The following is a 25,031-nucleotide window of genomic DNA, read 5'->3' as shown; positions in this document are numbered from 1 at the left end:
GTCTTGTAGTAGCAGGCCATAATCTCATCTGCTAGATTACGAAACATATGCTCATCTTCTTCAAATATGGTCTTAAAGGTCCTCTAATATCTAATGACCTGAGGGAGTACCATCTCTAGTATGTCAATGTCTGCGAGCTTAGGAACTCTCGTGGACTACACTAAGTTGGATAAGAGCTGCATTCCATGAAAGGTGCACCTTTTTGCTTCCTCTAATTTCTCTGTACTTTCTTGTTGATCAGCATTTCTAGGTAGCCTTGAATTTGTAGCTTGAGTAGCAGTTAACTTTTTAAAAAGCTCTGTTAGAGCCATCTCCATTGTTTTAAAGAATGTTAACTCTTGAAGAGAAGGGGATGCCATGGACTCTAAAAAAAAAGCAACATGGGTTAAATGTAGAGCACCCTCAATTAAACCCAAGAAAACTTTTCCATAAACATTATGAATTAAAAAGAAGCCAACACATTGTACCATATGCAATTACACTTAACACAAAATATACAAGAATCAAACTAACTAAGTACTTTCTAGGCAATATATATATATAAGTTAAGCAAGTTGATACCCATACTTTAGAAGCTCAATCATCTAATTTCCTAACATAGAATATCCAAAGAAAACTAGATAAAGTCAAAGTAATCTAACACTTTTATGCTAAAAGATTCAAGTCTTCCTTTATATCAATAGATTGCTTGATTTCTTTACGATTGTTTTGCACAAGTATATGCACGCACACACAGGCAAGAAAATACCATATACCAAACAAAACAATCGTGTACCAACCATACATTAACATGCCTTTAACAATCCAAACTTTGTTGGAGCAATCAGATTCCTAGAAAAACTTCTGCACTCAAAACAGTAGTGACATAGTGCACGTGGGTACAAAAAAGTCCACCAATCACATAGTGACATAGTGCATGTGGGTACAAAAAAAGTCCACCAATAGTTAACGCCAAAAAAAACTATCAAAATCAAGGACATTGGGAAACTGGCACATATTGGTCCCAATCTATGTCATCCCTTGCCGCTATGTCACGTCTTGCTAAAGGAGATAACTCTATATCCCCAAACCGCCTAAGATGGCGCTCATAAACTTGTGTATCACTGTCAATACACAAGCAACACTAATGTAGCTCGGCACATATGACTCCAAGTTCACCATAGCCTATAAAAATACCAATCACCGCAGTCTTCTCCAGGGTGAAAGTCAACACCAGCCACCTAAACACTTAGACATTCCACCATCATTCATTTATCACAACAATTGATTATCTGACAACAACGTCAACGAGACATTCCACCATCATACTCCACATGTAATTTTATGTCTTATAAGACACCTCTGTAGAAGTTTGGGCTCGTGTGTGCAGCACCTTGTAATGCACCTTGACCGACTAGCTCACCATCATCTCGATCCACTAGAATCCTTGATTGGGCATCGAAGGCCTTTTGGTCTATGGTCTCCCCCTCCTACCTATCATACACATGGGAGATTTCCCTTTCAATAAGACATGCCCAAGAGAAGAACTTCCACCTACAACTCCTTTGTAGTCCCTGTGGATAATGACGATGCCATCCATAGGAAGTCGACCAAGATAGTGCGCCAACGCAGCATCATGTCCATGGACCTTGGCCTGCTGGTCTCTGCTGCCGCCACCTCTCTCCCAGCAAATGCGTCAATTTCAACCACCCTCTGCAATCAAAGGAAAAATCAAAATATTTTCCTATACATAATTACAAATGTTTCTAGGTTGTAAAAGGTCGATTATTACCTCTTACTAAATGTCTTCTTTTACCAAAGTGATGGTGGGGGTGGAGAGGTCAATCGAGGACTTAGCCTCATCCTTTTTTGGTGCTTTGGTCTCCTCCATGACTCCAACAGTAGCAAGGGTATACTTTTCAGCCTCTAGCTTGTCTTGTAAGGTTGTGAATTCCTCCTCTGGAACTAGGGCTTGCTCCGCGGTCTCAACCACAGTTTCCTTGACCAAAGCAATTGTCTCTATGATAGATTCTCCAAGGGGTAATATAGCACTATCTAGGTGAGGACCGAGGTTGGTGGACATATCAAGGTCCACCTCACATCGCGTGCATATAATGCCCAAGCATTCATCCATTCTCAAGCCAGCTGTCTTTTCAAGGTCATGAAGAAATAAGTATTCTTCACCTTCCACCACAATGGTGCTCAAGAGATTGATCTCAAGCTCTAGCAGCACCTTGCTCTCCTAATGTGGGGAAGATGGCCCCGCATCTTCTACTACAGTGGGCTGCTCAGCTGCAGATTGTGCACCCTCTGGGAAGTGCTCTGATGCAAGCTGCTCTTCTACACTAGCACTCGTTCCTACTGCCTTCACTTCCTTGTCATCCCTCAAATACCCTGCCAGCACTCGTTCCTACTGCTCTTCTACACCAGCACTCATTCCTACTGCCTTCACTTCCTTGTCATCCCTCAAATACCCTGCCAACTGCAATGCAGGCATCTCTACCTCCTCATCCGAATCCTCATCGCCTTGATGAGGAACGCAAAAGTGGTGAGCCACGAGAGGAACCTAGTTCCTAAATTTCCCTTCCCCAACCTCTTCACCCTCTACTTATTGAAGGTACAGTAAGCTCCTGCAGGGATGCAGATGTCGATGAAGCGTTCAAGGCGCTGGTGGATGTAGGGGCGGGCATATTGTTGAATGTACTTAAGGAGCTCAACAGGCACCCATCGATCATTGGGGCAATGGGGAAAGGAGATGGAGTGGGGAGCCAAGTATTGCTCCATGTATGCAATCTGCGTCTCATAATGTTGGGACGCAAGGGCGAGCGACTTTTCAAAGTTGACTTCACGAGAGAACATGACAAAGAGCTCGCTCTTGCTCGCCCACGGGGTCTCGCCCAGGGGTGGTGGAGAGGAACTCACAGAAGTTGTCAAAGTGGGTAGCCATGTGAATGCAAAGAGAGTGTGAGCTCGTGCTTGGTTTCTATCGTGAAAATGAGAAAGAAGGCACCTTTGGCTATTTATAGTTAAAATTTAAACTTTGGCCTTTTCACACTAGACCGCTAGACAAAAAAATTTAAACTTTGGCCTTTTTACACTAGACCGCTAGACAAAAAAATTACAGTTTGCAAAAATATTAAGATTTCAATTAAATAAAGATTGGTTAAAAAATAGCTTGCTACAAAATTACAAGCATGTCATCTAATCTAAAATTATTATAATGTCTTCATTTTTTGCCCCTCTTGTAACATTTACTTCATGTTGATCTCCATCTCCTTGTTGACTTGAAAGCTTGTCATTGCCTTCACCTCGATCCTGAAACTCTTGCCCCTCACGTGCATCAAAACAGAGGCTATTTTTCCATATACTCAGTTCATCTTCAAGCTCTTCCACATGCCTACTATGTGTTGGTAGGGCTATGCACCTTGCTGTGCTGAAAATTCAAGGTCCCCCATTTGCCATGATTCTGAGACCATGGTTGTCCCCTCCTTACGCTTCCCAATCTGTAAAAATATAGAAAGTGGCATAATAACCAGAAAGTGTAAGGGTTAACTCTAGACATGTAGTGGAATCAAACATACCTTTCTTCTCATCAACTTGAAACTTGACTCTTCCACATTGTCAAAGCCCATGATGCTAAAGTGTTGACGCAGGTCTGCTAGGCTCCAATGCATGCTTGCTTCCCCACTCGCTCAATCCATCCATTTTGCATCATCACAGCTATCTCAATAGGCATAATTTCTTCTTTTGAGGCTTGAAGTAGGATCCATGTCCCGTGCTTTTGCATCCATCTTTGGTAGTGCAGACCCATGTACAAAATAGAGCGTGCCTTCAAGTTGAGAGGGAAACACACTTTTGAAAAAAAATTATTTTTTTTTAAATTTTTAGGGTTTTTAATCTGCGCGATTCTAGTTGGGGGGACCTCTAAGTTTGGGCCCAAGAGGTAGGGGGACAAGAGTAGTAATTAGGCCCCATTAGCAAACCAAAGCCTAGGCCCCCTAGGGTCAAAGAAGTCACCCAGCCCTCTTCCTATTGGTCCACCATTAGCAAACCAAAGCCTAGGCCCCCTAGGGTCAAAGAAGTCACCCAGCCCTCTTCCTATTGGTCCACCATTAGCAAACCAAAGCCTAGGCCCCCTAGGGTCAAAGAAGTCAAAAGTGTGCACCCAGCCCTCTTCCTATTGGTCCATTCCTAATCAAAAGTTAATCCAAGAGGCCCTCTTTGGGTCCAAAAAATTCCTAATGTAGATGAAAGCGAAGATGCTCATACTTAAGTGGTTGCAAAGGATAGAAACGGTGCGACCATGGGGTGAAATCACCATTCAGAATGTAACATGGCTACCAGGTCAATGGCCAAACTTGTCTTGGAGACACAAGCTTGCATCAGTGGGCAAGTGCACAATCAAGCAATCTATCCTTGTGCATGGACTAGTGACAGGGTGGTAGGAACTCTTCGCCAACCTGAGATGGAATGGCCAACAACCCCTTACGGCGACGGGGCCCTGGGCAAAAGTATATGGTGGTCTCTATGCAATATGGAAGAAAGTTAGCCACTGGCACTAAGGAATGTCAATCAGGCCTGTAAACTCCACAAGAAGGGAATGCAGATATGGAATGATCTTTGGGATAGTGGAACGGCCCAATGGCTAGAGTGGGATGCCATTGCCCAAAACTTTGGTCTTTCCAACCCTACACTCACTATTCTGCAAGTTGCTGTTGATGCCCTCCCGTCCTACCACTGGCTAACTGCTTTACGTCTGAAGAGTGATAATTGGCTTGCCAACTGGGCCTCTAACAAGGGGAAATCACTCCCAGATTTAAAAGGAGCTGATATGTATGCGCCCCAAACCCACTAGTTTGGAAAGTTAGTAGGATAGGTGGAAAACCCCAGGCTCTCATGGAACCTAGGCCTAACGCACGGTGGTAGTGTGGAGAACAATCGAGAAACTCCCTCCTCTTGCATCAATGTCTTTCTCTAGAGGCTGTTGCTCTTGAAACTCCCCACAAGGGACACACTTGTCAGCTGGGCCAGTGTCTCCATTGTTCCTGCTCTGCCACACCCATAAGGAAGAAGCGTTTCATTTGTTTTGGGCATGTCCATTTGCTCAGGCACTATGGAGAGGAACAAAAAGATGGCTGGAGAGCCGGGGCACGCAATATCATGTTACATGGAAACATGCATTGTTGGGAAAAACCAAGCTCCTTAACCCGGCCTTAGCATGCATATGGCTGTGGGTCCGCTACTTTGTGTTGCAGCAATTGTGGACGGCCAAGAATCAGTTAGTCTTCCCATATGCATATGCAATGCCCTGAATGGAAGGTGTAGTTAAAAACTCTAACTGGCCCTTTTAGTAATGAGCTGCTAGATAGCGCCAAGACGCAACTTCTCAAAACCCAGCATGTTGCACACATGCGACAACTTCATCTTTTTGTAACTAAATATTTTTAATATTAAAGTATCCTTCCTCAGAGAAAAAAAAAACTATAGCCAAAGGGTAATAAACCATTATGAGGCCTTTTCACTCTGTAAACTATTGCGAGGCCTAAATATATTTTCACTCTGTAAACTATTGCGAGCAGTGTTCGAAAAAAACTATTTTTCTAAAAAGTACAAAACCTTCATCTAAAAATTGTGAAATTATTTATAAATTTTTTTTTCAAATTTTGAAGGTTTTTGTTCCACAACCCCTCAAAATCTGCAGGTTTTTGTACCCTTAAGTTTCAAATTTGAAAGTAATTTTAAAAATCTGCAAGTGCAAATTACACTATACCCGGTTTTTTTCGAACACTGATTGCGAGGCCTAAATATATTTTCAAGGAAATCAACTTATTATTATAATTTCATTTCTGCGTAGAGCTTCACAGACTCGAAATATATATTATTACGATGATGAGCACTTCATCATTAAGTGTTCACCTGCTGCTGCTGCAGGCGAACAGCCCTAATATCACCACTAATTGCGACCCTGCAGAGCTCTTAGTGGCCTACCTTCTCCTACAAATGAAGCATGGGGGCGGCTGATCGTCATCAGAATCATCACCATCGTCTTCTTGCGCAATGACTACAGAGGCGATTCGCCATATCGCAGCAGGCCTCCGATAATGAGACGGCCCTTAATCAGTGCATCACTAACAACAATACAAACTCGATTAATGCTAGGGTTAATAGATCTTTGAAGCCACCTCGCTTCAGGCGCCTCTCCGATCTCAATGCATCAACATCAACAGAGTAACTCCTCTCCATACATCAACATCAACAGAGTAATTTCGTGGATAATTAGGATGGACAGTCCTCCATTGCCTGATCAGATTGTAAATGACACCTTTGTATGTAATATATATCATTTGTTCGTGGATCATGAGATGATATTATAGCATTCCACTTACCTAGTGAATTTCTGAAGTGGCCACCATAACCACTCCCATCACCACCACCACAACCGAATTGAATTTTGAGGAGTTGGTGGATACAAAGTTTTGCGATAGCAGAAGAGCGAGATGAGGCAATTAATGATGACTTGCAATCCATTGGTCTTGATTGAGACGTGCAAGACTCCATTGATTTGGAAGACCATGAGACAATTGATTTGCTAAGCTCGTCTCTACCACTATTCAAGAAGCCCCAAGCTCCTTTCTTTCCTCTCTCCACATAACACAATGTCGCAGGCAAAGATTGCATCTCTCAGCATCCTTCGCATGTCCTCCAAATAATTGTAACCAAATCTCATTCCTACACACTACCCTTAGACATACCTTCTCTCATCATCCTTTGAATGTCCTCTAAATAATTACAACCAGAGCTTCTACACTACCCTCAGACATACCATCACCTAAGTTCATGTTAGTGGGGACAAAGCTATCTCGATCAAACATCGATATATGCATTTTATGAATTTTTGCCACCACCACATATCTACATGATGATACAGGCTATACAATTTCTTCCCGCCACACCATATACCCATATTGCATAACAGGCATCTCCTTTATAATAGATGCCTACCTAGGTCAAAATTTACAACCATAGGCTATATGATGTCTCCCTCCAAAATTATCCTGCCCAAAAAATAGCTCAATTTTCTACTCTTTTAACATCCTTAAGCTTACTTAGAGCCTCCATAATTGCCATCTTCTATATATGTATAAATAGAGGTCTAACTTTGCACAGCTATAAGCTGACCTCTTTAAACTCTTATCATTGGTTGTATATCATGCCTACACTACTTCCTTATAAATAATAGATCAAATAGTTATGTCATGCAAACACCAAGGTAAGCATATACTCAAGGCTTTGCAGCTATTTGGGTCTAGAAATAGACTCAAGGATGTTTGTAGGATTTTTCATAAATTTTGGAGCTTATAATGTTATGCATTCTAATATTTTTTAAGTACTTGTCACATAATGTGCATATTTATGCATAGTGGGAGAACTTTTTCCCAGAAATTCCCTTAAAGAAAGTGTCTTTCATTCATGAAATTTATAAAATAAATTTCCATTTGAAAAAGATTGATATTTCTTTAAATTGTGTGGACTCCACAAAATACCGTGATATCTTTAATTGTTAGTGTTTCAACTCCCCTTTTCACACTCTCATAGCCCTAGCCCAATTATTCTATTCACATTGGCCCTGTCCACCCACACCTCTTGACCTTCCCTCAACCTCTTCACACTCTTTGTCCATCCATTGACCATTGTCCTATGTTATTGTTTCATAAAAATAGTTCACACGTGACCATGGTTTATTATTTTTATCCTTCTTATATAATCACCATGGTGCAAGATTGTATCATCGGTGACATCACTTTAATACCCTCTCTACTTCCAATTGCAATAGGTTTGCTCATGCATTATCATCATGGCTATGGACTCGCTATCTTGACTTGCCATTTTGTGTCATGGATTACATATTTTTTTTGAGTACACACATACCTTCGGGACTTCAAGGCTTAAACCTCTAGATTCTTATTTGCCAATTTCGTGCTATGATGAGGCGGCATACTTATGCCATGGTTGGATGCGCAAGCTCGAGGGTTTGATTTCTCACCACTTGAGGTGTTTGTTTGATGGGGTAGATGTATGTGCCATATGGTCTAGATGGTCCATATATAATGATTTATTGATTCATTTGCTTCGCCACCTTGACACAGGTGGTTCAACAATGCTCACATGGGATGATTCTTCTTTTGATGCCTTGCACGAGTATCCTACACTCTTGAGTCGCTATGATTATTCTCCATTGGCAGATGTATGCTATACTGCTATGTCATCGTAGATACTGCCATAGCCGAGAGGGCTCTGAGCTCGTGGTCACCACCTAACCATAGAGGAATGTGAATAAGTTTTCACACTGTCGGTCTAATATAGTGGTCTGCTTGCCCACACTAGCCTGCCTGTGAGCCATCTGTCCACAGTCCTCTGACCTAGGTGCCTCACCCTTGAACCTCGGGCACACTCACCACACGCGCTCTGGTGTGTGGACGGTGTGTTCGATTGAGCTCTGCCATCACAACGGGGGCGACTCACACATGCCTTTACTACCCCCCTTATAAAGAGTTTTTGTCAGTGAAAACAAACTTGGGAAAGTTGTTTGTAAGCATGTTTAGTTGTTCTCACTTGAGACTTTTTCTAGTTTATCCTTTCACTTAACAAGTGTCTATCAATACACAATAAACCTCATGTTTCAATATCTCAACCAAACTTCAAGGCAAACTACATGCCTTGGGTTTTGCATTCCAATAGGATAAAAAGTTAGATGTACTTGACATCTCTCCGAGAACTCAAGTTTGTAGACTACGCTACTAAACACTTGTAGACTACACTACTCAATATTTGTAGACTACGCTACCATGTTACACTACCAACTTGTTGACTCTTCTCCTTGCATAGCTCTACGGCCATAGGAGATCTAGACTAGAGTCCATAAAATAAGGTAAATGGATCAAATCTAGTCATGAACAACATAAAAAATATTCCAAAGGTGAGAAGTACTCCTCTCTAGATTACAAGGATATGCTCTAGAACCTCGTCGGGTTTTCTGTTTGATTACCATTAATCTATAGTTGGTTGGTCTCACTCGTACTTAGAGTGATATTCAACCTTTGAAGATTTACCTTCAAAGATGACTATCAAACTTTCTATCTCTACCCCACTATACCTACGGGCATTGTTCCACGGGAATACTCATAATATTCCACGAGAACACTCACGGGAACACGGATTATGGAAGGAGGCCGGAAGCAATTAATGCGAGAGAGTGGGATTGTAGCCATGGGAACATAAAGACGTACATAATTTTTCCATATTTTTGTGCCGAAGTGCAATGTAAATCGTTTTAGGCTAATGTGAGTTCTAAGTGTATTAAGCAAGGCTCACTTATGGGGTTGTCCGCCCATGTGTGAAAGAGGCCTAGGGTTAGTGACATCTCTATAAAAGAGATGTTAGCTAAAGAAAGAGGACGTTTTTGGCCATTCTCATAAGCTATTGAGTGAAGCTCTTGAGCTCTCAAGCTATGGCAACTCTCTAACTCTCTCTATTGTACTCTAATGAGCATCAAGCTGCATTAATCAATGAGTATAGCTCCACTTCTCTCTCTTAATCTCTTTTAGCATCATTGAAGTAGATTAATCTATGATTAGTTGAATGCTTCTTTCTTTCTCTTGTATATGCATGCTTGTAGTGTGTGTGTGTGTAGTCTCCATTGATGCAAGCTCTTGCCCACTTCATTGGCAATGAGTTATTCATGGATAGACTCTCTCTATTAGCTTGTGGGTTTGTGAATGTTACATTCTATGCTTGCTTAAGCTTGTGGGTTAGTAAATGCACGCTTATGGATTTGCTTGCATTAGGGAAAGCTAAGATTTAATCAATGTTTAAATGGGATTAAGAGATTGCCATGCATTGCTTGTTCTCTTGATTAGTGTAGTGGGTTTAAGGGATTGAGAGATTGATTGAGGTGTTTGAATGGTTGAATCGTCAAGTGGTGGTTCGTGTATGTGAGCTCTCCCACAAGGGATAAGCCTTCATGCACTAATCGGGTTGAGTCCTCGGATTGGCATTCTGTTTCTCAACACATTTGTTGATCGGTAGTACTCTATGAGCACTATATTGCATGGTAGAGAGAACCGCTCTTCAATGGCGCCGCTACCGGGGAGCGAACCCGGGTCACCCGCGTGACAGGCGGGAATACTCACCACTATATTGTAGGTCTTTTTCTTAATCATTTAGACGTCAGTGTTCACCCCATGGAAACTAAGGCATCGGCCCCAAGGTGCTAAAACAACCCAAGGTCCTACCAAGCATTCCACATGGCCATAGACACGTCATGTCTCGAGTCACTTCTATATATTTTTTTGGGTATGTGTTTCATAAATTTTTTTATTAATCGTAGCACCTAGCCCATACCTAAGAGGTAGCTACCACTAGGAATAACTAATATACTTCGAGAGCATAAGAACTTGGCATACTCCGTTGGCATATGTCTTACACCGTCTTCAAATAGAAATATCTTCTACTAAGTCCTCTAAGAATCTAGAAATCTCTCACCACATAGTAACAACTAATTTAAAACTTAAACTAGCCAACTGTGTGTGAACATGCAAACAATATATACAAAAGTGAAAAGCACATAAAGAACAAAAGATTATGATTTGAATACACCTGTTGTAGTGCTCGTTGATGTTATGCATTTGTCTTGATGCATTGCTGATGTGCAGATTGCTTCTCTTTGCTCTTTGTAGGCATTGCATGTCTCCCCCCTTCCTAATTTGTGTGCACGGTAGGTGGACTGTTGGAGCGTGTTTGTATGCTCTTCTTTAGCTGAGATCTCTGCAAAATGTCTTATTAACAAACAAGAAAAGAAAAGAAAAGAATACAATTTGTTATTGGTGCCAAATCACCGAATATAGCCGAGGAAAAAAACCCAGTGGGAGAAAAGTGTCCTGGCTTGTTGATCTTATTGTGGAGTTCATGAGCGTACTCTTGCACTGGCGGTGGATTCGTGTCCACTTCTACTGGAAAGATGGTATCAATCACTTCAGGATGCAAGGACAACCCTGTACAAAAGCCGGCCTCTAGAGAAGGTGGTAGAGGAAGGAGTGCTTCCTCGCTAAAATATGGCATTGGTTCTATGGGAAGGTTAAGCAGACAATGCCGATTTTGGAATTGCTCAATATAGGTGCTCATAGTGATCCAAAATTGACATGTTGAGGCTGGGGGAAGAAGGGCTTGCAAGATAGGTGGTTGCAAGTCATTTATGCATGTATCCCTCCATTGTTGTGCTTGAACCTCCTCAGGTAATCTACGGTGATTTGGTCCTCGGTCTGGTACTCTCACATCAAGAAGGTTATGGCGTTGGGGTGTAATTCCCACAATTTGTTTCATTAAGCCCGTGCCATATCGTCGAAAGTAAGAGCGGCATAGCCAACAAATGTGTGAAGCTTCCCCTAATACGAGTCGTGTATACTCTTGACATTCTTGCCTGGCCTTCTTTGAGCAGTGACTAGAGTAGTTGGAACATGCTAGCCATGGCCCTCACATGAGGACTCATCAATTATCCACATCATTTGTCTTGGAGCTTGAAGAGCAGATGTTGAAAGTGGGTTGTGTAAGGTAGAACTACCACCCTTTTGACATGATAAAACTCTTGGAGCAGCAAATCCCAAGATGCAATCAGAATCAATTTGCAATTTGTATTGTCTATTCTTCCAATCTAATGAACAATTGGTAGCACTTAACCATGATCGACCAAGAACAACCTCTACCACTGCCTTGGACTTACTAGCCACATAAAAGGGAACTGACATCTGGTGACCCTCAATGGACATCATAATGACACATTTTTCCTCTATAGGGTTATCTTCACCTGAGAAGCTTCGTAAGTCAATAGGAATGTGCACAAGTGTTGGTTGTCTTAAGGCTACCCATGTGTCAAATGAGAGAACATTATAATCTGCACCAGAGTCAATTAAGGCAGAGACAAAGTAGGTAGTCTCATGAAGATGAAGACACACGTGAATATTGAAAGGATCGACATATTGTTCATCAGTAGTAGCCAACTGTAAGGTCAACACAGAAGCCTTGCGACGCTCCTTGGCTTTTGCAACTCTAGCTTTAGCTTCTTCTTGAGCCTGACATTTAAGTAGGTCATGTGCTTCTTTCCGTGTGTGGGCAGCATGCATTTGTTGAAGCATGGCTTCAGTTAATGGTTCATTGTATTTCTTGAGACGACTTCCATTAATGAAGTTAGGCATTTGCTCACCTTCTAGTGTCTCTAAACGCACTGCACCACTAGAAGTAAGCTCATTAATCACAAACGGTCCTAGGCCACATTTCTTGAGCTTTCGCTTATGCTTCTTAAGTGTGTACAAGAGCACAAGGTCTCCTTTTTTGAATCGGCCAGTTGTTACATTTCGATCATACCATTGCTTTTGTCTCCTCTTCTCGGCATACATCCCCATTACCGCCAATAAGCGGGTCTCATCAAGCTTTTTCAATTCATCAATGCGTTGAGAAAGCTCATGACCAGTCCAGTCCAATTGTTTAGCAACTCGTAGAGTAGGTACAAGAAATTCAATGGGAAGAATTGCATCTAGCCCAAAAGCAAGCTCAAATGGGGTTGTGCCCCCACACAGATGTTTTATAGGCTGTTCTATATGCCCAAAGAGCTGAGTGTAACTTTTTCTCCCAATCAGTCCTATGTCCCTCAACAATCTTTGTGAGTGCTGTGCAGAGAATCTTGTTAGTACTCTCAGCTTGACCATTGGTCTGGGGATGATAGGGTGCAGAACGCTTGTGAATTACCATAAATTCTTGAAGTAAAAACTCTATGACCTCATTCACAAAGTGCACACCTTGATCACGAACGATTTCAATAGGTAAGCCATAGCGTGTAAACACGTACTCATACAAGAACTTGGCTGTGGTTCTGGCATCATTTTTGACTGTAGCCTTTGCCTCTACCCGTTTAGTCAAATAGTCATTTGCGACTATAATATATTCGGCATGCGTGTGATGAGCTGGAGGTTTAATGGGACCGACAAAATCAATACCCCATTTGGCAAAAGCATGTGTGCTTATTAACATAGACTGCAATGGCATATTGTCCTTTGTGATGGGAGGTTTGGCCTTTGACTGGCTCAATGAGCCAATCATCTCTAGACTCCCTTGCTCTGGAAGGCTTTGATAAGTCTAGGAACTCACTCTTAGAGAGCCCTTCTAATTTGTCTACATTCTCTGGATGATAGGTGACTTTGTAGCGAACACCATCTCCGCCCATGTACATGTTACCCTGGTCATTGACTAGAGGTGCTCTATCAAGCTCTGAGAAAAAGTCTGCAATCTTAACGAGATATCGTTGTTAACACCATATTGGGGAATATGGGAATTTCCCACAAGTTTGGGACACGTGGTCAAAAGTTTGGATTAACCATAACTTGAACACCACTAATCCAAAATGAGCGCAATATAGCTCTTTAGATTCCATTTTTCAAGCGCTTTCCAACGATAGGTCATATGATAGGGTTTTGAGAAACTTACAAACATGTTATCCATGTCCCCTTTTTTAAGTATTCAAAAATGGGAATTGGAAAATTCCCAAATTCACTAATATGGTGTTTGTTATGGATCCCTAAAGATCTCAGCTCCTTGAGCATTCGTGTAGACATATTGAAGTCTCACATAGAGTGGTAACCCCATGATGTTGGCTTGAAATGGATTAAAAGATCTTGTGGGTGTCCTATTTGGGGCTAAGGGATGACTATTTGACGGCCCTAGATTGTCCATAGACAATGAGATAGTTGTCCTGGAAAGGGTATCAGATTGGGATTCGGAAAAGGTTTCAGCAATATCTGCCAAATTTCTACCGATTGGGACCCACTTTCTTGTATAGGTACTCTAGAAGGTGCCCTAGACCCTATGGCAGTGTCTATATGACGTCTCGACCGCAAGTGCATATAAGGTCAAATTTTAAGGTTGGTTTTTTTATTTTTTTATTTTTTTTTTCAAAAAAAAATCCAAAAATTTTCAAGTTGGGTCAAACTTTGCCAAAACCCATTTTGAACCCCCTCGAATACATTAGGCCAAAAAAATAGCGTATTTTTCAGGATAAAAAATCGCCTAAAATTTACCAGTTTTCCATACTAAACTCACTATGGGAAAATGGTTCTGGGACCAAAATTTCGACGATGGGTGTTTTCTAACTCCTCTCGGAAAGTTAGAAAACCTCCCAATTTTTTGGGACAGAAAATGAAAAATATTCCAAACTCCTTTTTTTTTGCATCCCTTTATCCGGTGCGGTGGCGATCTTTATGGTGTGGTGTGTGGGTCTCTCCGCGTGGTGCGCTTTCATGCACAGCCACCTTCTTTTATTTTTTTTCTTTTTCGAAGTGCGTATTCAATGGGTGTGCAGGGAACTCAATGCGTGTGCAGCTCTGAGATTTGCAGCGAACTCAAAATGTTCAATCTTCATGTGTGTGTATAGATTTCGGTTTCTCTACAGGTGTAGGTTTAACAGAGAACTAAAATGCACAAAATTAAAGATGCAGAAAACTAAGCTAAGAACAGAAAATAAAACGAACATGCAAAAAATTGAAACTACAAAAATTAACCTCAGACAGCCAAAAATTATCCTCAAACAAAATGACAGAAATGCAAATCAGGCCTCTCTCTTTCGCGCACAAATTGAAATTGGCAGGTTTAGTGTCTACCTCCAATCCTTTTCGTGTGTTGAATCCTTGTTCTGACCTCAAGGGAGAGGTCCTTTGCGCGTAGCTAGCCAATCGCACTCAAATTGCAAGACAATAAAGAGAATTTAACAAAAGATTAGTCTAAAATAAGTACCAAAATTAGTCCCAAAGCCTGCTCTCCTATCCAACGGTTTTGCAACCGATTGGAGCTTAACAAGGATAGTGGTAGTGTGTGTATGGTGCTCAACTAATGTAGGCACTCGCTCCCTGGCAGCGGCGGCGCCATTGAAGAGCGATTCTCTCTACCGTGCAATATAGTGCTCATAGAGTACTACCGATCAACAAATGTGTTGAGAAACAGAATGTCAATCCGAGGACTTGACCCGATTAGTGCATGAAGGCTTATCCCTTGCAGGAGAGCTCACATACACGAACCACCACTTGAAGATTCAACCATTCAAACACCTCAATCAATCTCTCAATCCCTTAAATCCACTACACTAATCAAGAGAACAAGCAATGCATGGCAATCTCTTAATCCCATTCAAACATTGATTAAATCTTAGCTTTCCCTGATGCAAGCAAACCCATAAGCATGCATTTACTAACCCACCAGCTTAAGCAATCATAGAATGTAACATTCACAAACCCACAAGCTCATAGAGAGAGTCTATCCATGAATAACTCATTGCCAATGAAGTGGGAAAGAGCTTGCATCAATGGAGACTACACACACACACACACTACAAGCATGCATACACAAGAGAAAGAAAGAAGCATTCAGCTAATCATAGATTAATCTACTTCAATGATGCTAAAAGAGATTAAGAGAGAGAAGTGGAGCTATACTCATTGATTAATGGAGCTTGATGCTCATTAGAGTATAATAGAGAGAGTTAGAGAGTTGCCATAGCTTGAGAGCTCAAGAGCTTCACTCAATAGCTTATGAGAATGGCCAAAAACGTCCTCTTTCTTTAGCTAACATCTCTTTTATAGAGATGTCACTAACCCTAGGCCTCTTTCACACATGGGCGGACAACCCCATAAGTGAGCCTTGCTTAATACACTGTTTGTAGAGTATGGATTGCCATATAGTTTGTAGAGTATCGATTCACCCATGTAAGCATAAAGTAAGCTAAGATCATGCCCGGATTTAGAAAGGTGTCCCAATCTAAATGCATCTACTAGGAGCATTCATAAAAGTGGAAAAAGTGGGAATATATATTCCATGGATTAACTCCAATCCATAAATAATAGAAAACATGGAAATATGTAACAATAACCTCCATTAGCAAAAGGTCAGATGGTTGTTGTTGTGCTAAAGAAAATGGAGAAGGATTGAAAAGTACTTTCTAAAGATTCTGGAGTGTACCCAAAGAGAGAGGGAACATGGTGTCCTTATTGTCGAGGTAATCACACTGAAAATAAGTGTCCTCATTATCGACACAATCACACTAGAAATGACTTTCCATTTAATAGGGGACCTGATGGGCTCATGGTACGGTTACTACAGCCTATAGAAGATACACTAATCACAATACCTGTAATTGTAGGTACAATCTAGTAAATCACATTATGGTTGTCCCTACTCTTCCTGCTCTACCAACCAACCCTTAGCACTCCCTGTGCCACATAGAATGGGTAATGGAGATCCTATGCCCCCTACTAGGACTAACCTTGTGTGAATATATGGCATTGTGGAGTCTTGTGGGGTTGATATACTAATGCATGGAAATTTAGCAAACTGTTTTAGCATTCACATCTGAAGTTATAACAATAGTTGAAGCATTGGTTGTGGAGAAATTCAAAAATTAGAATCTCAACAAGAAGGTGCTTACCCATGGTTATGTATGGAAGCGATTAAAGCATTGAAGCATTTGGTGCCATTTTATGCACACCTTGGAAGCATTAAACACTGTCTAATGGAGCTAGCAAGAAATTGGAAGCCCTTACATCACTAAATCACAAAAGGCGGCAGTGTATTTACTGCTTGGATGTATTTGGAAAAAATGCAATAGCAAAGCGTATGCGAGGTTGATAAGCATCAAGATTGGGCTTAATACACTTCATAGAGGCTATCTAAAGCAACATATAGTAGAAGGAATCTCACAGCAGCCACCCACGACATCTACAGCAAGCTGGCGGTAGCTAACAGAGCTACACTACAGTGAGTCTGGATCCCTGTGGCAAGAGGGGATACAGTAAAGCGGTGTGTTGACTTTGTGCTTTATTCAACACTCAAGTAAGCTTGAATATTAGGGTGACCCAAAAACGTCCACCAGTAGGATACGTAGGAAAGGTGGAAATAGGTAGCTTTAAATCAGCATACCTTGAAGTTCACTTGAGCTATGGCATTGGGTTACACATCATATGTTGAAGTATACGCACTAAATTTAAGTCTCATTGAGCTGGATGTGATAGAGAGGTGAATAGAGTAAATATAGAGTGGCTGGCAAGCCTGCAAATTCATGACACGGATGAGGAGATTTTGGATTGGTTCTCTAGTACTACATGTGATGGTGATGTTGTACATGTGCATGGCATACAATAATGTCATATATGAAATGTGTGGAGCCAATATCTAATGATTGGAAGCTAGAGGGTGCTTGTTAACCACCTTGGTTAACATGATATTGGACACCACTTGGCAATGACAAACATGCATTATGCTCATGTACATAAAGGTTGTTGACCGCCCAATCCCATGGCGTTCTACGCCTGTCTATGGCCGTAAGTGACCTGTTTACAAGAGGCAAGAGCTTCCCAAGGATAAAGAATGAAGAATACATTACGAGAAGTGTATTTGCATATTGTATAAGGCCAAATTATGAGCCAAGCATTGCATATTGCGTTGGGCATCTTGAGTGGACACACTTTGAGTGAGTGTGAACACTATTGCCTTGTATATATATCAATTTTCTATCACAATTGAGGACTCTCCCCATTTTACCCTATTACTCGTGTTGAAGAGCCTCTTGTGTTTAGCTAATTAGTAAGCTTGTGATTACCTAATTAGTGAGCATGAAAGGTGAAGGAGAGTGATTAACTAAACACTACCCTCGCTGTGCCGACGAGGAGAGGAGAAAGAGTCAAGCTTCCCCTCAATGGAAGTAGCCACCTACGATGGCAAGTCCCCAAACCAAAAATAAGGTCAGCCCTGAGCACGCAGACGAGCCTTAACATAGCACCCATCGTGCCGACGGGGATCGAACCCTCGATTACCCACATGAAAGGCAGATCTTAGAGACTAGATGATGGATGGAAGATTTGCAAGCCCGTGTAGCTGAGCAAGAGGAGTTTGATGATGACTCAAGTTCACAAGCATCTACATCACCTAAAGCAAAGCCTGAGATTGCTAGGGTATCAATGAATAAGGTTGGGCATTACTTTGAGGGAGATGACTCTTATGCCATTATACCAATAATCTTAAGGACAATCAAGTAACCGCTATCTTGGATGGTGGAGATGGTGTCAGCATCATCACTAAAACAATGCTGGGAATTCTAGGAAAAACCACCACTTGATACTACAGGGGTGATTTTGAAGTTGGGAGATGGAAACACAACTAAACCAATTGGCACTGTTCAAAATGTAAAAATCAAAACCTTAGGCATTAGCTTTATGCACACCTTTATGGTTGTGAATTTTGAGAAGTAATTCCACCGTGCCTCTCGTGAGAGCCTTGTCACACTACCGCGTTGCACTACGGGCCCTCATCCCTCCCCTCACCTCACTTCACTTATACACACTCACTAGCATGCATTAAGGAGATAGATTAGCAAGAGGATTAGCAAGAGCAAGACTCAATTGCACAATAGGAGAGAGTATGTTGTATTATGAGAGAAAGTCACTTATATACATGGCCATAAGCGTTCACACTCACTTAAACTATGGTAGGCCGGGCACTTTAGGCTCATAAGAGGCCTAATGCTATTACAATGACTACTCTCATAATATATCCATGAAGTATATCACTTAGGACTTCATCCTAACGTGCCACCACACACTTTTGAAGAAGCGGGAATCGCTATAAATGCTCTGCACACCATTACGGGCGCCCGTCCAAGTTGTAGCTTTGGACATTATTACTTCATATCTTGAATGTACGACCCCTTGGTGTACCTATCATGACTCTTTGATGTAAGATAATGGTGGTAGCTCTTGTTAACCCTAGAATTGGGTTAACATCCCCCCCTTCTTGATGGCAATCGCGTCCTCGTGATTGCGTTGAAGACCTTTGTGTAGGGAGAATGAACAAGCTTTGTCGATGGCTTTGGTGTTGAGTGACGTTCAATGGTCTTTGTTTCTCCAGAAGGAATAAGAAAAGCTAGTTCATGAATGAAGAGGTTAGTGGTGTATTGGGAGTTCCTAACGGGGTGGGGTGCAAATGATTGCATTTTTATATTTGTGTGAGCCCCTTTTTTTTTGCTTAATTTTTTTTGGCAATCATTAGCAAGGTTATATGTGATTTTTGTTAGTGGGGACACTAAGAGATGTTAATAATGGGAGAGAAGAGAGGGAAGGATCCGGAGGAACGTAGACTTAATCATCAGAATGAGATGGTGATTCTTAGTTCCTCATTTGATTCATTGAAGTGACATTCATCATTTGAAGTAATTGGCCTTTGATGATGTCCCTTTGTGTGATAATATTCTTGTCAAATAATGTTGAGAAGGACTTGTTCCTGCTTTCTTCTACCCATGTGCTTTTTAAAAAAATGTATATTTAAGTGCTCTTATGAAGCAGATATATGTGGAGTACAAGAATTGAGTCATATAGACTCTTATTGAACTGCTCTCTGTGGAAGTAGCCACTTGTTGGTGAGGATTGAAAGAATTATGTGGACTTGTGAGGCTAATATAAATATCTTTACTAAGGATTGAAGATCATTGATTTGTGAAGATGGTAGCGTCATTTAGAGAGGTTGGTAATTTGAAGGAAAATTCCAGGTGATGGGTTATACCATTGACGAGGCTTTCGCCCACCATGGCTCCCCCATCGAGAGATGTACCTGGAAGTTGTCGATGGTGAGGCTTTGGTGCAAGTGTTATCCAATGCATGAGTATGGACATGTACTCATGGAGCAGTTGCTACATTAAATTAGCCAAAAGAATAGTAAGCAATAAGCTTAACAAATGTGCAATGGCTATTGAAGGTCGTTGGAAAAGCTTAATGCGTTAGATGGCTTAATCCTGTTGAAATATGCAAGTGAATGGGTGTGTGCGGGAACAAGCCCTTAGAAAGAGACTGTAAAAGGGAGTCTATAATTGAGTGGGTAGTAATGAAAAGGTGAGACGTATCTACTGATGAAAGAATCAAGGGTAGCATGAGTGAATATAGGGGTATGGAAAGATTCTAGGAAAAGGTGCCCCCAGAGATGTAGGGGAGGTGGCACAAATCAAGGAGACTTTACCTTGTCAACAAGCCATATATAACAAGACGCATCACACGTTGGTTTCTCATTCTCTTGGAATTTGACTTCTCTATCATTGTAAGAAAAGGCTCCAAGCATGTACATGCCGATCATTTGTCTAGAATACCTAACGAAGAACCCCCGCTTGGCATAGATGATGATCTTCTAGATGCTCCTTTGTTCAAAGTGGACCTTGTCTCACTACCTTGCAAATGGAGCGAAGACATCTCTCACTACCTTGTGCAAATGGTCTACCACAAGATCCACAAATGGATAAAAGTGAAGCAAGACAATTAATAAAAAAATCTGCTCCCTATCAAATAATAGTAGGTATACTTTATCAGATAGAAAAAGATGGAATCCTTTGACGTTGTGTACATGAAAGTGAATTTGTAGCTATTCTAGAGAAAGCACACTCAGGAATTGCTGGAGGACACTTTGCAGGTGAGCGTACTGCTCGCAAAGTTCTTTAGGTAGACCTTTGGTGGCCTACCTTATTTGGAATTGCTATACCATTTGTCAAAGGTTGTGATGAATGCCAATGCTTTGCCATTGTGCAAGATAGAGATAGGATTCCATTAACACCTATTATATCCATGCAACCATTTAAAAAGTGGGGTATCAACTTTATTGGTCCCTTCAGCCCTGCAGTTAGAGGAACCCAAGCAAGATGGATTATTGCACCAAGTGGGTGGAAGCTAAAGCCACACATTAAGCCTATGCTAAATCAACTACCAAGGTTTTATACGAAAACATCATTACTTGTTTTTGGATGTTCACTAGGAGATAGTGATGAGCAACGGAGGAACCCATTTCATTAATGAGACTATCGACTTCCTAATGGTAGAATTTCTTCTGGTACATCGTAAATCAACTCCTTACTACCCACAAGCAAACGGTTATGACAAGCTGAAAGCACCAAAAAAAATCTTGTGTGATATATTGAATAAGATAGTAAATGCCAAAATAAATGATTGGGTACAAAAATTACCATCCACACTTTGGACTTACAAAACATCATACAAAGTAGCCACTAACAACACACCCTTCTAGGTCACTTATGGTCTTGAGGTAGCCATGCCAATGGAATAACCTTGTTCCAAGCCTTAGAATTGTAGTAAGACATGAAGTGCCTGGCCACCCTCTAATTAATTTACCAGAGCAAAACATTGACCACAAAAAACTAGAGGAAAAATGATTCAATGCAATTTATGGCATGATGGAAAAACTACAACATAAGTAGTGGTTTGACAACAATCTTCGAGATAAAGACATATTTATAGGATGTTTGGTCCTCTTTTATAGTGTAAAAAATAGTAAAACAGAATTGAAATATAGAGGACTAGGACCATTTAGAGTTGTTGATATCACACCATAGGGATTGATAAGGCTTGCCACCCTTGACGAGTTAAAGTGCAAGAGCATGTGATTGGTAGTAAAGTCATGCAATTGCACAAATGACAAAAATCCAAAAAAGAAACTAAACTTGAGAAACAAAAAACCAAGCTAGAGGCCTTAGCACAACAAAAGAAACATTAAAAATCAAAACTCCCAAAAGAATGGAGATTTGTGTTCACATGGTCAAAATAATAAAAAATCAAAACTTTGAAAAAGAAGGGAGATTTGTGTTCACATGGTCAATCTTACAAGTGAGATGGTGTCTGGGAAATATCTGGATGAGCAAGGCAAAGAGGACAAAACCCGACAACCCCCCCAGATATCCAACAAAGAATAGTGCTACACTCTCCCAACACCCCAATGAAGAAGGCACTAGTAGATAGGAATGTATGCTATGGATTTTTTCGACAAATGCGGCGTTGCAATGATGGGGTGCTGATGATGTATGCACACATAAATGTTAAACAAGCTTTGTGCTAAATGACAAAAGAGCGAGATGACACTACGACACCAATGAACGAGGCAAGATATTATGTGCAATGTGCCTTGTATATTAAATTTGATGTGCACGTGTTTGATTCATAAAGCAAATTTATGTAGCTTTCATATGAGAAAAAGATAGAGATCTTATCTAGCCACTTCTTGCTTGATGTTGACAAAGCTTTTGCACGCTTGCCGATGATGACCTCCACGAGAAACAATGTCCTCACGGCCCTCAAGGATTGAATTTTTACAATGCTTTCAATTTTTGAATACAAACAACTTACGAGGCTTGCTAACACGTGACTATGTGAGTGGGGAGTGCGAAGCTATGTTATTGTTTGCCGCCGACAATTGCACTTGCTTCTTTATTGCAAATATCTTCTCTTCTGCTTCCTTCTTCACATGCAAGGAAAAAAGGCAATGTTATTATGCTTTTTCTTTTTTTCTTTTTACCCCTTTTTCCCCTTGATCAAGTGTAAACGGGAACAGTCTCTTTTTAATGATATTTTTTTTTATAAAGAAAAGCTTAAATAAAAAAACGTATAATATAAAGGTAATTCCCAGCGATGTAGGTCGTGGTGAATCGCTCTTTTTCTCCTTCACAACCTCGCTTTTGGACGCCAGAACAGGGTACTCTTCTTTATCGTTTTGCGCATGTGAGGGAGCATGCGATTCTGTCTCTTTCTCCTTCACAACCATGGCGCGATAGGTTGTAGCGGATATTAGCAAGGGTTCGTTCAGTTCTTTTCTATCGCAGCACAAAGGCCGGCAAAAACAGAAAATGGCCGCACTACCTCTCTCTTCAAGGGAACGCGTGCGCTCGTGTGTTGGCGGCGACGCTTCGCTTCAGGCATGCACGCTGGCGTTGGTTTGTATATACACTACATGGCGGCGATCTCCAACCACTAAGGTTTAAACCTTTAAAACACACGGGTTTGAACATATGAGGATGCAAATGCCATTTAAACCTAGGTAAAACCCTAATACCAACATTTGGCGCACAAGGGTGCACTAGTCTTACAAAGGTCCATGGCTAGTAAAAATGGCATTTACATCTTGGGTCTGTCTCATTGTTGGGCTCTTTGTTAGGCTAAACATGTGCATGTGTGTACATTGGTGCTTTTTGGGGGGGCTTGGTTAACTTGGTCACCAAGTGAGGGTATGAGGTGAAGGCAGGGCAGAAAAAAATACAAGCCACACATATGCTCATGCACCAAAACATAGTGGAAGGGCGGAAAAAAATGCAACAGTGGTGTCCTGCTGGGAAAGCTAGCTGGCTAGTGTGAACCCAGAATCTCCGGTTAGACTAGTGCCTTCTCCATTGGGCTACAGGGGATCATGAGCAAGTGGCTAGGAGCTATAGTGAGAAAAGTAACATCTGACAAGTGAATCAATCAACGAGTCATGGATAGAATGAAAGAAGCAAAAGTGGAAGAATGGGATGACTTGAAAACCCTTAGAAGACTACCCAACTCCTACTTTCTCATCCCCCTTTATAGGAACTCTCACAGTATCCTCCTCTCTGGCCAAAGGTAGAGTCTCCTCACCGTCATCAAGGGTAATCTCAATAGAATCAGGGTAAATGCAATACGAACTCGGTGTACATGGAGAAGTAGAACTCCGGTCATCATCCCCATCACTCTCAACATCAGTAGTAACCCCAGAGCTCACAATAGAGGAAGGGTGAGTAGGAAGAACCGCTCGAGAAGGTTCTCTACCAAGAAGCAACCGCCCTCTAGGAATATCAATAACACAATCAGTCTTCCATATCCAAGGTCGCCCTAAAAGAAGCTGGTACTGGCTAGAGGTCCTGGACTAAGCCGCAAAACATAGCAATAAATCTCCACCATACGCCCAACGACAGTGTGACTGGCAAGCCCTGGATGAAACCCTCAGCTCTCACTGGTCGATGATCACCCATACGCAAAATAGTAGTAGGAACTCCATTGAAAGATAACCCCAGTTTGGAAAAGGTAAAATAACTCAAAACATTGACGCGTGATCCTCCATCAACAATAGCATGTGGAATCACTAGCTGGTGGATCATGCACTCCACTCGAGGACACTCACGCTCAACAAGAAGGGAATCCATGTTCTGAACAACAGGAATATTAGGACCCACTCCGTGGGAAGAACTCAAAGCTCTGCAGTACCTCCTCAAAGCTTTGCAGTACCTCCTCAAAAGGGCTCGGCTAGAAGGAGAAGTGAGAAGGTACTGTGGAAGGGACATGGTGAGCTCTACTCGATTAAGAGAGCAGAAACAAGGTCAAAAGAAAGAATGGGGAAAAACAACTTACTTGGAGTAGGGCGTGGACGAGTGTGGCGAGGTCGAGGTAAAGGGTCGGCAACAGGAACAGCGACATGGGTGGGTGGGTAGGTAGCAACAATAGGTTCGGGATCTCCCTCCTCATTAACAACCTTCTCTTTTGCCTTTCGTGTGATGGCTTGCACGGGTGATGAATCTAACTCAATCATATTAATCGAAGGGTTCTCAGTGGTGGTAGGTGGTGCACTAGACGAAGCAACTGCTGGAGAACTAGGAGACCCCCTCTGAAGAAGTGTCCAACTAGGGCTCGGGGGTTTCTAACATGCAAAAAATTGAAACTGTAAAAATTAACCTCAGACAACAAAAATTATCCTCAAATAGAATGACAGAAATGCAAAAATAGGCCTCTCTCTTTCGCACACAAATTGAAATTGGCAGGTTTAGTGCCTACCTCCAATCCTTCCCGTGTGTTGAATCCTTGTCCTGACGACCCCAAGGGAGAAACGTAGCTAGCCAATCGCACTCAAATTGCAACACAAATAAAGAGAATTTAACAACAGATTAGTCTTAAATAAGTACCAAAATTAGTCCCAAATCCTGCTCTCCTATCCAACAGTTTTGCAACCGATTGGAGCTTAACAAGGAGTGGTAGTGTGTGTATGGTGCTCAACTAATGTAGGCACTCACTCCCCGGCAGCGGTGCCATTGTAGAGCGGTTCTCTCTATCGTGCAATATAGTGCTCATAGAGTACTACCGATCAACAAATGTGTTAAGAAACACAATGTCAATCCGAGGACTCGACCCGATTAG

Source organism: Cibotium barometz, chromosome 40 (assembly GCF_041138505.1).
Source record: "Cibotium barometz isolate CiBa-2024 chromosome 40, ASM4113850v1, whole genome shotgun sequence".
Taxonomy (NCBI): Eukaryota; Viridiplantae; Streptophyta; class Polypodiopsida; order Cyatheales; family Cibotiaceae; genus Cibotium; species Cibotium barometz.
This window is presented reverse-complemented; position numbering follows the sequence as displayed.